A 13,001-nucleotide genomic window follows, 5' to 3' on the forward strand; every position below is an offset into this window, starting at 1 on the left:
CAAACATTGCATGAGAGGGAACCATGTTCATGCCCATCATTTACAACAGTATCTTACATAGATCATCCCCAACACAACACAAGCAGCGGGCGTTCGCCTATCATATGAAAGTATTTAGCATTCACATGCTTGCATTTAGGGTATGCACCCGTTCCCTCCTGTGAGAACTGACGTGGCCTATCTGGCGCGTAATGGTAGCAGTGCAGCACCTTCATTTGTATACTTTTGAATCGTGAGTTGTACCATATCTTACGTGTTTGCGTACATATATCAGTCCGGACGTAATCTGTGATGTCTATCTGGGTTACCAGACATTTGGTCGGAAAAAATTGGTCGACCAGACAAATGGTCGAACCTATTTGGTCGAAAACCAAATGGTCGAATTTTTTTTTATTTTTATTTTCACTTTTTTTTTTTTTGGGGGGGTCCCCCCCCCACAACCCCTTTTTTTTTTTAAAAAACCCATTTTTGTAAAAAACAAAAACCCGAAAAATAAATATATAATTAAAAAAAAAATTCGACCATTTGGTTTTCGACCAAATTGCGTCGACCAAATGTCATTCGACCAGTTTTAGGTCGACCAAATGTCTGGACACCGTCTATCTGCATGTCCCTCATCAATTTCGAACGACAATTCAGTTGTGGCAATACCATGCGTATCTGGATCAAGCAATATCAAGGAGACAGCAAACCACGGCAGCCCCCACTCGCTGACAAGATGTACCCCAAAGCCCCTATAACTCTCGGGCTCCAATGGGAAATCCCCCCCACTGCACTCTGCAGGCCTTACGCAAGCCTGCGTATTGCAGCCACAGCAAGGATTTGTGCTGTGTAAGCATAGGTATTTCGTCTGAAGGCATGAAATTCCCCTCCATGTAGTGATGAGTCCTGCAGAGTCCTCACAGAATCCTAGCCTAAAGTCTCCTCCCAAAGTTAACGCTAACTATAGGTTAAATGATGTTCCAAAAATCATGTTTGTTTTATCATGAGGCTTTTTTATTCCAAAAATGATCCTCCAAAAATTGTTCTTAAATAGTAGTGCCCTCTACACGTGTTTCACCAAATCTTTTGGCTCATCAGGAAGGATTTATAACAGAAAATTCAATTCACATTCATTGATTAGATATAAACATGCCTAATGATTAAATATTTGCATTCATCTAGAGAGCTTGGTCCATGTTTAGATTCCAAATTAGTTTGAAATTGGAGCGGTCTTGGTAACGTGTGTTTGGGGTTTCCCCTGTGCTGTTTTACCCCAATAGGGTAAATGTTTGAGAAACAAGGAAATAAGACGATTTTCAGAAGCTCTCAAGTCTCAATCGAAAGACTTTAAAGAAACTCCTATTGGGGACCTGTCACGTGCAGAGGACACGGAGCAGGAATCGGTACGAAGACTGGCTGTCCCGAGAGAGGAGCTCTCCTAATACTGTGTGTGCCTCCGTTGTGTGGCGTTAACCATAGTGCGAATGGAGCATCAAAGGCTCCAACTTCAGGAGGCGCGAGGGAAACATTACTGGAGCAATCAGTCGCCTGTACGAGTCCGACAAAGAAGGAGCAGCGGGTCTGTTAGAGGTGCATGCAAAGACTGGCCTGTGTCAGGTAACCCCAAGGCGCTCCAAGACAGACTCCCGACAAACATTTTGAATACCAAACTATTGAAGAGAATCCAATTAAGCGCAACTCGTATAGTAAGAGGTAACGGTGAGGAACATTGTATTCATCATTGTCAAAAGGAGCCATAATTCAGTTATTTAGGAGATCAAATTGAGAAACATTGCTATCCAAAAGGGGATAACATTTAATCAAAGTGTAAAAGAATATTGCAACCACCTTTGTAAAAGCCAAAAGGGAAGACAATGTAATTGTACTTTAAAGGGAAAAGCACTTGTAGAAGTAAATTGTAGTCAATATTGTCGAAGTCAAAGAAGGGCAATTAAGAAAAACCAGTATCGCAAAAGAGGGGAAATTGTGGCAAGCCAGTGTTGTCAAAGCTAAGAAGGAAGAAGATAAGGAAAATAAGATGGCAGAACGGAAACCCTCCTTGTAACTGTTACAAAAGGGGGACAGAAATAGAATTGCATTGCCTGGGGCAAGTGAAACGGAAGGAGAAATATTGTGGACTTCTTCATGAAACAGTTGTTGTCTTTACTTTTCCACATTAAGGATTAAAGCGTGGAAGGTTTGAAGGAGCCTAACCACAATGTGCTTGTAGTAGTGGTAGGAGATTTATCCTGGCAGACGAGTACACCAGGAAAGGGACTATTAGTAGTTAGTTAGTCCTAGCAGGTTAGTGTACCAGGAAGAAGATTATTGAAGTACTGCAATGTAGTAAAAGGTTGTGGTGGCAGGACTATATAAGACTATATATTGTGCGGTGATGAACTGTGGTAAAACCATCCTGACAGAACGTTGTTGTTTATGAAGAAGCGATGTGGAAGTAGTTGTGATTTTCGAAGAAGAGAAATTATATTGACGCTTAACCGAAAGTGCAAAGACAAGGGACCTCATTACGAGGTTGGAGGTAGCCATGGCGCTATTAGCGCCATGGCTGCGCCCAAACTCGTTCCGTCTCCGCCCTGGTGAATGGAGCAATTACCGGTCCATTCAAGGTTGTCGGGACCAGTGATTCCCCATTCACCAGGGCCCTTCCCCATTCCCATTTGAGCCCCCATAGGGCGTTAAGGGAGGACCAGCAAAGGGAACTCGTAGTAGGGCGGTAAGGGATTACCGGTGCCGGTAATCCCTTACCGCCCGCCTCGTAATGAGGCCCAAAGTCTTGTTATCAAGCGAGAACTGTGAGCAAGAACTGTGAAACTTTGACAAGTATCTTAAGGAATGACACATTCTGTTTACTAATAAAACTGCTCACATACCAGGTGATAAACCTACAGAGTGAAAGGAACTTTGTATGTGGTTGAAGCAAAACTTGGCTATTCAAAGGAACTTTCTTGATTTGAACTTTTGCTTTGAAAATCCTGAATCAATCCTGGGGAAGGGGATCCAACTCTGGTTACAAGGATACATAGTTGCAAAGTTGATATTTGAATCCAATTGTTATTTTGTCCATATAATACCTGTATGATTTGATGTATGTGGACAGATACCTTCCTACCTTTTCCTTAAGACTTTGTTGGATAGGTAGGATAATCCTCGTTAGGTTAGGGAAAGTGAAGCGTTTAACCTACATTATTTAATAATATGGCTACCTGTGGAAAAACTACTTGTCCGCCTCGCACTTCTGACCCCTCACAAGGTACATGGTGCCTATCATGTGGAACCCATGCTGTTTCTAGGTGCATTGAGAGCCGGGATTAATGTGAGGTAAGGAGGGCACACGGTTCCAGACAGGAAGGTCTCTGATATGGACCCATTCCATACTTTAACCCACAGTACAGCAGTTGTACTAGCTGGGTCAAACTTGCAGCCATCTGCGAATCAGGTGGGAAAGATCAATGACCTCAGGTCACCATGGCCAGCAGAGTGTCTTTCCAGTCTTACGTGAGGGAGTGATGGATGGGCTGTCTGAGAACCAACATGCAGTGAATTGTGCCTGTGCCGCAACCCAGTACAAACAAAAGTCTGGGGCCACAAATACCCCTCTCTCATAGGGGTGAGCCAGCATAGCTTCAGTCGCACCACCCCAGAGTGCCACACAAACCTGCAGACCTCTAGAACCTGAAACAATGCCTGCCCAGGCCATAGAGGGGTTTTGAGAAAGATACAGGTTTTTGGGGAGCACTGTCATCTTAAGTAGTGCTATCTTAACAGCAACAGTGATCGGTAACCGTGCCCAATTCTTAGGTTTAGTCAATAGCTGCGCCATATACATAGCATAGTTGCCGTCGTATAGCTCAGCGCCATGCCGGGCAGCCACAATCAGCAAATATCTAATAGTGGAGGGGGCCCATGTAAACCCATGTAGGCCGTGGGACTCGGTGGTATTGTCTGAGGGGAGGGGGGGACGGGGGGGATTCCTGTCTTGGCCCGACAGTTCTCAAAAATCTAGAATGTCCTTCATTATGAGCACAAGGTGGATGTGGGAGTCCATAATATACAATAGACATCAGCGTAAAGTGAGAATTCCGGGCATCCTGGTCATCCTGATAACCTGATGTCAGTGTTTATGCAGAATCCGACCCTGCCAAGGGTTCAATAGCGATCACAATTATTAATGGCGTAAGGGGATAACCCCGACGGGTGCCTCTGGCGATCATAAATTGTGGCGATATTGTTCCATTAGTGCAAACCCTGGCAACTGGAGCTCTGTAGAGAAGACATGCAGGAGAGAAATCCTGGGCCGAACCCACACCTCAACAATAATGCAAACAAATTGCCATGAGATGGAGTCGAATGCTTTTTGAATATCTAGCACAGTCGCCACTGCCAGAGTACCAGGGTCAATCTGCGCCAATATATTGACGAACCGCCATAGGTTCAGTGTATGGATATCAGAGGGATGAACCCTGATTAGTCTGAGGGAATGATGTGTGGCATTAGTGGCATTCATCGGGTGGCTAATATCTTCACAAATATTTCAATATCCTTATTAGTCAGGGAGATGGGACTATAAGAACCACACTGATCTGCAGGCTTATTTGATTTCAGCAGAACTGTAATTACAGCTTACCGTATGGTGCGGGGGAGCATCTGTGAACCCAGGGCCTACTGCCATAGCCGAAGGGCTCGAAATTGAGATTAGATAAGTAGGAACAAAAAGTAGCTCCTGTTTATCCATCATTAACCAGTGGCCAGGAGCGAACACTGGGGAACGAGGAGCTAGCATATAGCGCCCTACAAATCTAACTTCCACATAAGATGGAAACCGCTCATTGCATCTATTATATATGACCTCTTATGCTTTAAATGTTGTATAGGTGTCTCAATGTTTCTTTAAAGATTATCGCAGGGGCATGGCTAGGAGCATCATCGGTTAAGATGACTCCCTAATAGCTTCTGATGAAGTGAGGGCAGAAAACTGCTAAATACCCCCTCTCCCGGCGTGGTGCTGTGGCTAACGGCACAGATGTGAGCTGCTGAACAAACGCTTTGCAGCAGTTTTTCTGGCCCGGATAGGTTGCAGCATCCAGAGGATCAGGCAGGATGGCGGGCTGGCTGCCTGCAAAATGGCGCTCCCTGACCTTGCCGCCCTGTGAGGGGCCTGCTGCCCCGGGGGGGAAATGCCTGTGGTGGTGAGCCTTGGAGGTGACCCGGGCACCTGCAACCGGGGTGGAGGCAGTGGTTCGGAGCTTGGCAGTCCCAGGATGCAGCGTTGGTCCAAGGCCGATGGTGGCATTGCTGTTGAGCCTTACTGCTCTGCTGCGAGTTGTCAGGAGCTACTAGTAAGGCTTGTGGAGGCGGGCAGACCCACAGACGCAGAGTGAGGCCTAGCAGTGGAGTCGGCACCCTGCGCAGGGAAGACCCTGGCCGTGGTGGTGACTGGAGAGGCTCCCGATCTGCCGTGTGCTGCCCCTCCCCCTGTCTCCCGGGGAGTCAGCTGTCGAGGAGTGGCATGCATTCGGGAGCCTGGCTCCATGGCTTCCCTCTTGCTGGTACTGTAGGGTGATCCGGGCGGGCACGACCTGGCTGCACGGTAACTGATCCACTTGGAGGCCCAGTGGTGGGGACTGGGGGAGGCTTGCGAAGAGCGGCCGCTCGGCCTGGGCTGCCTCACATGACGGACCAAAACGCAGACCCAATGACTGACCTTAATGTTTAAAGCAGCTCCACCTTGCCTTCCCCTGCCACGCTGCACAGTAAAATAATCCGGCCTGACACCACAAATACTGGTCCTGACTGAGTGGGCAGCACCCAGCAGGCGAGCTGCTCCTTCCTTTGGTGACCGACCACATAAGAAGCCTCAGTGGCCACAGATTGGCATGATGAACCCCTCTGCAACTACAAGCTCCTGAGGCTCCAGGATGCATGCTGCATGTGTGATGTAGTGGCCCATATTGAATATCTGAGTCCGTTGAAGGATGCAGCAGGACAGGTTGCGGTAAACCAGTTGTGTGTGTTGCCTCTGTCTCCCTAGCGCCGTCTCCTTTGACAAACTTGAAGGACCCAAGGGAACTGCTCTCCAATTGGGGAAAGCATGTCTAAGTTCCAGTGTCTGCTTGGAAGCAGGGGCGTAGATAACTCCCCGAATACATCTAGGTGCGGTGGTAGCACAGGATCATCGGTGCACCCGGTAGGGACAGGCAGTGCTATAAAGGAGAGGCAGACCAAGTGGTGGTGTATCCCTGGAGGCTTCAGCTTGGACACCCTGGCTCTCTGCTGCCATGACTGCTAAAACGCCCAAGCAGGTGAAACAGGGGAGATATTGCCACAATGCTGCATCCTGCCGACAAAAACAAGCGTACTGAGGTGTGATCCCCTCCCGGCCATGCTTGCGCACATGACTACCAAGGCAAATCTTCATGGGCGGATGGCGGAAATATGTGAAGAAATCCACAAGATCACTGAAGAACTCTCGCACAAGATCCTTGCCCTAGACAAAAGAGCAACCAAGGCTGAACAGAGGGTGTCTGAGGTGGAGGACACGTGTGAGCAATCCTACTAGGTGGGTGAATGCTCTAACAGACTGGAGGCCTTGGAGGCATGAGGTGTGGCACTGGAAGACAAGCAGAAGGATGGGTCGCTTAACATCCAGAGAGTTTCCGAGGGGATAAGAGACAAGCTCACAGGTTTTGTGGCAGACCTTTTTCGATCCTTATGAAGCTACCGGAGGATTCAGCTATCAAATTAGACAGAGCTCATCGCACTAGGTCCAGGATCTACTCGACCCCAGATAGGCCCCCAGGTGTTCTCATAAGGGTCAATTTTTTCCAGGTGAAAGAGCGCATTATGACAGCGGCTCGCCCTTTGGCAAGCATTCCCTTCCGAAACATGTGGATCTCACAGTTTCAGGATCTGGCCTCTACAACATTGGCAAAACGAAGAGCACTCCGTCCAGTGGCTACAGATGGGGGTTTCCAACCGCGCTCCACTTTGCATAGCAGGACAGGCGATGTATCATCCGAAAAATGATAGAGGCCGAAGGTTTGATAAACCTGGGGAGGTCAAGGAGAGAACGCCAGAGGATGAGGTAGCGGGCCAGAGTGAGGGGCCTGCGACTTCACAGAAGTGGTGAAAATGGGGAGGAGGAAGCTGAAGGGGCATGTCAGAAAGACATGAATGGTTCTATGCTCTAATGTTAACCTGAAGAGAGGGAAAGGGGTATACTATGTGTCGGGGTTTGGTGCTCTGGCGAGGGTAAAAACCAGTGGCGAGGGCAAAGGTGGTGAGGGGAAGGGGGTTTACATATTTCAGGGGTGTTACACTGCTTCCAAATCAGTTTCCCCGTTGGATTGAGAAATGTCCAACTTTGCTCCAGTTTGAGCACAGTTCGTTGTTGGGGTGTGGGGGCGAAGTTATATTTAAAATATTTTACTGTGGCAAAGAGCTTGGATCACATGTGCAACTGTGGGGGGGGGGGGGTGGAAAAGTGACCAGAGAGTGGATATGGCTTGCAGACACCGCGTCTCCTGGATGAGGCAACAGCGAACCAGGCGGGGGAAGACACAATGGTCCTGGGTACTTGGAATGTTCAGGGGTTAAATTCCCTGATGAAGACGAAACCTGTCATGCATAAAATTGGGTCAAATGTCACGATCAAGAGGGTTCCTACAAGAGACACACCTACTTGTGCAGGATGAAAAGAGGTTGCGGGCCAGGGCGCATCCACGACAATCATTTGCTTCTGGGGCTAGAAAAAATGAGATATAGCGATACTAATTGGGGAGCAAGTCCCAATATCCTGAGAAGGGGTAGGGGTCTTATGGCATCCCCAGGGGAGATTGATCTGTGTGCGCTGCTTCTTGTGGGTGTGTCCTTTAATTTTAGTTTCCCTGTATGCCCCCAACACTGGGCAGGAAAGATTCCTGGAACGGTTTGTCTCCAGGGTACTCCCCTTCGCAGAGGGGCAGATCTTAATAGGGGGCGACTAACCTGGTGCCAGAACCACTGACAGATAAGGCTCTGCCCGCCACCAGCTTGATTTCAAGAATGCTGTGGCTTTGGGGCCCCTACTCCGGGAACTGGGGGTGGTGGATACCTCGAGGCTGTTTCATGGGGCGGAAAGAGATTATTCCTTCTACTCAATCGTACTTTCTCTTGATTGGATCATCTGTCGATTCCCAGTGCTGTGGACATTGGCACAAGAGCATTGTCTGACCATGCACCGGTATCCATTGTCCTGTCCATTGTGGGTCGCCTGGAGAAACAATGGCGTACTTGGAGGTTGTATGTCCCAGTATTGAGGGACCCGGTCTTATGTTGTGAGCTGAATGAAGAAATCAACTACTTTCGGGAAAATAGGGATTTTGGCCCTTCCCTGCGAGTTGCGTGGGATGCAATCAAAGCAGTGTTTCGGGAAACGCTGATCAGTAAATCAGCAGCATACACTATGACGCAGCAATTAATCCGACTGGGTCTGGAAAGAGGTTGAGCGGGCACATAAGAGAACAGGCTTGCGTCGGAATCTGGGGGACCCGCGTAAGAAACTGAAGGAGCACCTAGCAAATAGAACAGCCCAACCTATGCTAAAAACCAAACAATTTTACAAACGGGAATCGGGCCAACCGCATACTGTGGCTAAACCTAAGAAAACCCAGAACCTGAACTCAGTGTTGGGCCTACACGATGGGAGGGCAATGATGCAACGGGGTGATGCGGAGAAATTAAGATTGTTTAAAGATCACTTTGGTGAAGTTTTCCGAGGGGTGAGTGGGGGCTAAACAACCGATAGCCCAGGACCAATATCTGCAGAGGGTGGACATTCCAAAACCATCGGTATCTCAACAACAGTGCTAATTCCCAAACCAAGGAGGAATCGATAATATGTGCATCATACCAACCCGTTGCCCTTACTAATATAGAGTCTAAGCTCTTAATCAAGATCCTGGCCCGCCGCATGATCGAGGTGTTCCCCAGAATTATAGCCAGGGATCAAACAGGGTTTATTTTGGGGTACCCGTGACAAAATGAGACTGGTTCTTAACCTGCGAAAGGGAGGGGGGGGGAGACGAAGAGGTCTGGGGTTGGAATGGGAATGATTGCACTAAACGCACACAAGGCCTTCGACGGGCTAAACTGGGGTTAGCTTAAGAGGGTTTTGGAAAGCTTTGGATTCAGCCCAGATATATTAAATGGGTCAAGGCTATCTATCAGAACCAGTCAACATCGCTCTGGGTTAATGGGCAACTCTCGCAAGGGGGTTACCAATTGCCAGGGGCACCAGGCAGGGCTGCCCTCTGTCCCCATTGATATTCGTGTTGTGCATGGAGCCGCTAGCCTGTCAGACCAGGGATAACGTGGGCATTGAGGGAATGGAGTATAAAGTATTGCTCTATGTTGACGACATTCTGCGCATTCTCCGAAACCACTGCACTTCCCTGGCCCGAATAATGGAGGAACTAACGAGCTACTGTGGGGTCTCAGGGTTCAAAATTTACTTTGCTAAGTCGCATGGGCAGGATGTCTCACTGGGAACCCTGGAACGACCCGCCATCGAAGCTCTGGCGCCTATACAGTGGTCCTGTGAATCGTTCCCATATCTGGGGTTGCGTATCCCTAACAGGGTCTCTGAAGTGTTTTTCTGCAAATTCCCCCCGTTGTTCCAAGCGACCCGTTGTTCCAAGCAAGATCAGAGGACCTAATCAGATGGGGGGTAGGCAAGAAATATGGTTTGGGACAATAGCCGCAGTAAAGATGAATCTCATAACTCGCTTACTATATTCGCGTCTAGCATTGCCGGTCAGAATCCCAGACTCAGAATTTCGCAAGAAAGTGCTAATGATGCTGTTGGAGGGCCTGGGGTCTCATGTGTTCAGATGCAACCTAGCGGCACAGAACTCTCACGCTATCACCTGGGGGGACTCCACTATGCAACTAACTTGGAAACTTATAGAGCAGGCTCAATCAGCTGTGGGGCTAGTTCACCTCACATATGTAGCCCAGGGATCCCTGGACTTGACGCATGGCTTCTCGCTCATGTCGGCCACTAGGAACACACTGTACTATTTGGGTCGGACTCTTCGTAGGTGGGGCGTGACATGAGGACCCGGTCCACTCATACGGGTCTGGAACAATCCAGAGTTTCGCCACGAGGGTGTGACCGTCAGGCATTTTGGCGCTTGGGTAGCAGGTGGGTTGGTAACACTACAGCAGATGTACATGGAGAGACACTTGCTCACCTTCCAAGAACGTGTAGAGGAGCAACCAAATGCTGCTACAGGACGTCCCCCCACCCTACCACCTGTATGTTTGAAGCCTGAACCTACACCATATGTTTGACACCAGTAATTGTAACCATACCGCGACAAATGTTTGAGAAAAGGTATCCGTTAAGAAAGCCATACCAGATGTATGCCCGAAAAGATGATAATCTCTTGGGTCCCCAAAGGAATATGAAAACAAGATAGAAGAGAAGCTGGTGACGTCACAAAGATGAGCATGACGCACAGAGAAAAGTGGTTGAAGAAAGGATTATGGACTTTATGGCATCTGAAGACGAAATGAGGAACCGAATAAACGTTCCTGTGTAAGAAGATTGCATGCGTATATATGAAACTGAAGACCATGCAAATTGTTTAATAACTGTACAAATGCCGTAAAGCAAGTAGATTAAGTGATCATAGAAGCTGGCTATATGTAGTGAATAGACTGCAGGCTAAGATAAAATATATGGGATACATTACTCACCATAATCTTATTTCTGATGCTTGCATCTGCTTAGATCCAAATGCTATGCATAGGCCGACATCTAGTGGAAGCTGCAGATTATTACAGTTGTTTTTTTCGAAACTCGTAAAGGGACTTCAATAGGGCGTGCCAGTAATACTATCCCTAGTGAAACGTCCACTGTACCAATGGTCCTTCACACGTCACAGCAGAAACTCCAGGGATAGCCCTCAAGGACCTTGTGGTTCACAGGGACAGCATTGAAAAGCTCGAGTAAGTGGCATGCGGAATACTCTATGGAAATGCACCGCTCCTCACCACACTTCGCCACTGTAGAAGGCAGTTCCCCAAAATAAGCCTCTATCAGTAGTTGCTGCGGTCTGACTCGGCAGCCGCTGCGTAGCTTGCAGGCTGCTCCAAGATGTCACTGCCACATGAGCTTAGCAGCGCTCATGTCTCCAGCGAAAGCCGGGACACCCCGGGGCACAATCTCAGCCCCTCATCGCAGTAGCTTGTCGCCCACCGCCCACTCCCCCAGCACGGGCGCACAACGTTCAGGTCCATCAAGCAGCAGATGCAGTGCCAGTCGCATGCCCACAACAGCGTGGCGCCCCTGCAATACCCCAGTCCCCTCGATGTCACAGATAAAGGTGTGTACCGCATCTACCAGGCCAGCAGACAGCACAACAGCAGGCTCGGTGTGCTGCTCACTCGCTCATAGATCACCCTCAGTCAAGTATACAGTGAGCGGTGTAGCGCAGAAGACAGTTTTCATTCATTAATGGCGCAAGGCTTCAGGAGCTCTAATGAAGAGCTGCCATATTGGACGTTGCCCAACATTGGTTTCTCGCAGTGTTTCACAATCTATGTCAAGACTGGAGCAAGCATTATGCTTCAACTTCTTGAATTCTACTCTTCTGCAGATTCAACAAAATAACTGAAAAGGACTTCAAACGCTTTTTTTAAAACTACATTTCCCTTTCTACAAAGTCTCTTTCTGTAGTCCTAGACACTTCCTGTGCCTACCTGTCACTGGCGCATTGAGGCCATACAAAAGGGTAAAGAGCGCTATATAAATAACAAATACAATACAGCCTGCCTTTAGCTCTTCTTCTTTTCCTGCTCTTCAGTAAGTTAAGTACCCTTTATTACTGCTGAGCATGTATGCCGCTAAAAACATGTAGAGTTGCATTTCATGTAATATTAAGCAGTTGAACTGTAAGCAATTATTACTAAACAGAGAGCGTTTTGTTTTGTGGGTATTTCAACGTTGGCGTGAAAGCACGACACTCGTTAGTACAGCATTTACTTAAGCAGCGAGTCTTCAGGAGATTACGAGCAAGCCTGCTCAATCAGCGATCTTGCAACCCGCTCACAGCGATCGGCGCTCACGCTTCATCTCAAGCACGCTCTGGGCTCCCTTCAGTCCAGCCGAGCATCACCGGAAGAGGGAGCGCATCGGCCCTCACCCTTGGAGGGGCGGAGCCATGCTTGGCCGCATTGCACATGCGCGCGGCTAAAGTCACGACTTTCCCCGCATTTTTCCTAGCCTCCAGAAGCCAAACTAATAGCAAGGCAAGAAAGGCTCCACACATGCCGCACAAGTGAATAAAAGTGACCGGAGCAACACCGGAGCACTCTCGGGCTGCGACAGAACAAAAAGGAAAATAATAATGTCTTGGCATTGATTATACTCTACAATAGCCTAGCGTGGAGCACTCTGCCAGCTCCCACCAGAGCCCAGAAGGGCTCTAATACAATAAGGACCCAAACTACAATAACAGTGTTCACCAGCAGAGCAGTGGACCTGCACCTAAGCCTGAAAAGCAGGTCTCCTGCACAAACCACCCAAAACATTAAAATGTCAGAATCTGAATGGAGTGAAGAGGATCAGTGTAAAGACTGGAGGGGGGTGTCTGTACTCCTGCTCTCTATATGGTAGAGAAGAGGCACCGAGGACCCCGACGGATCCTTCTTGAGCGGCTCACTTTGAAGCAGGAGCCACGGATCGTCGAGATCCTTCAAACAAAGGGATGAACAATGACTGTGAGGCAGCAGCTTTGGTCCTGGCAGTGCTCGTCGACAACGAGTCAGAGAAGTCCTGCAAGGGAGAGGCATGCAGGGCACCTCAATGTCGATAGTTCAGGACCGCAAAGAGTTGGTAAAAAACTGTGGCCCAGCAAGGGCGTCAAGTCGTCCGGCGTCTACCGTCTTTGGGTGTCAGGAAACCCACCAGCGGATGCTCCTCCGCGCGTCGATGGCCTGGCCTTCTCCAGTGGGAT

At 48.6% G+C, this 13,001-nt stretch overlaps 1 protein-coding gene across 1 annotated transcript in view; it reads right to left on the reverse strand.

Annotated features, from left to right (window-relative positions):
• PPP1R37 (protein phosphatase 1 regulatory subunit 37) overlaps positions 1–13,001 on the reverse strand; it is a 1,561,993-nt gene that overhangs the window by 1,147,051 nt on the left and 401,941 nt on the right. The gene's annotated exons all lie outside the window — the stretch shown is intronic.

Source organism: Ambystoma mexicanum, chromosome 2p, assembly GCF_040938575.1.
Source record: "Ambystoma mexicanum isolate Mex_15411 chromosome 2p, UKY_AmexF1_1, whole genome shotgun sequence".
NCBI lineage: Eukaryota > Metazoa > Chordata > Amphibia > Caudata > Ambystomatidae > Ambystoma > Ambystoma mexicanum.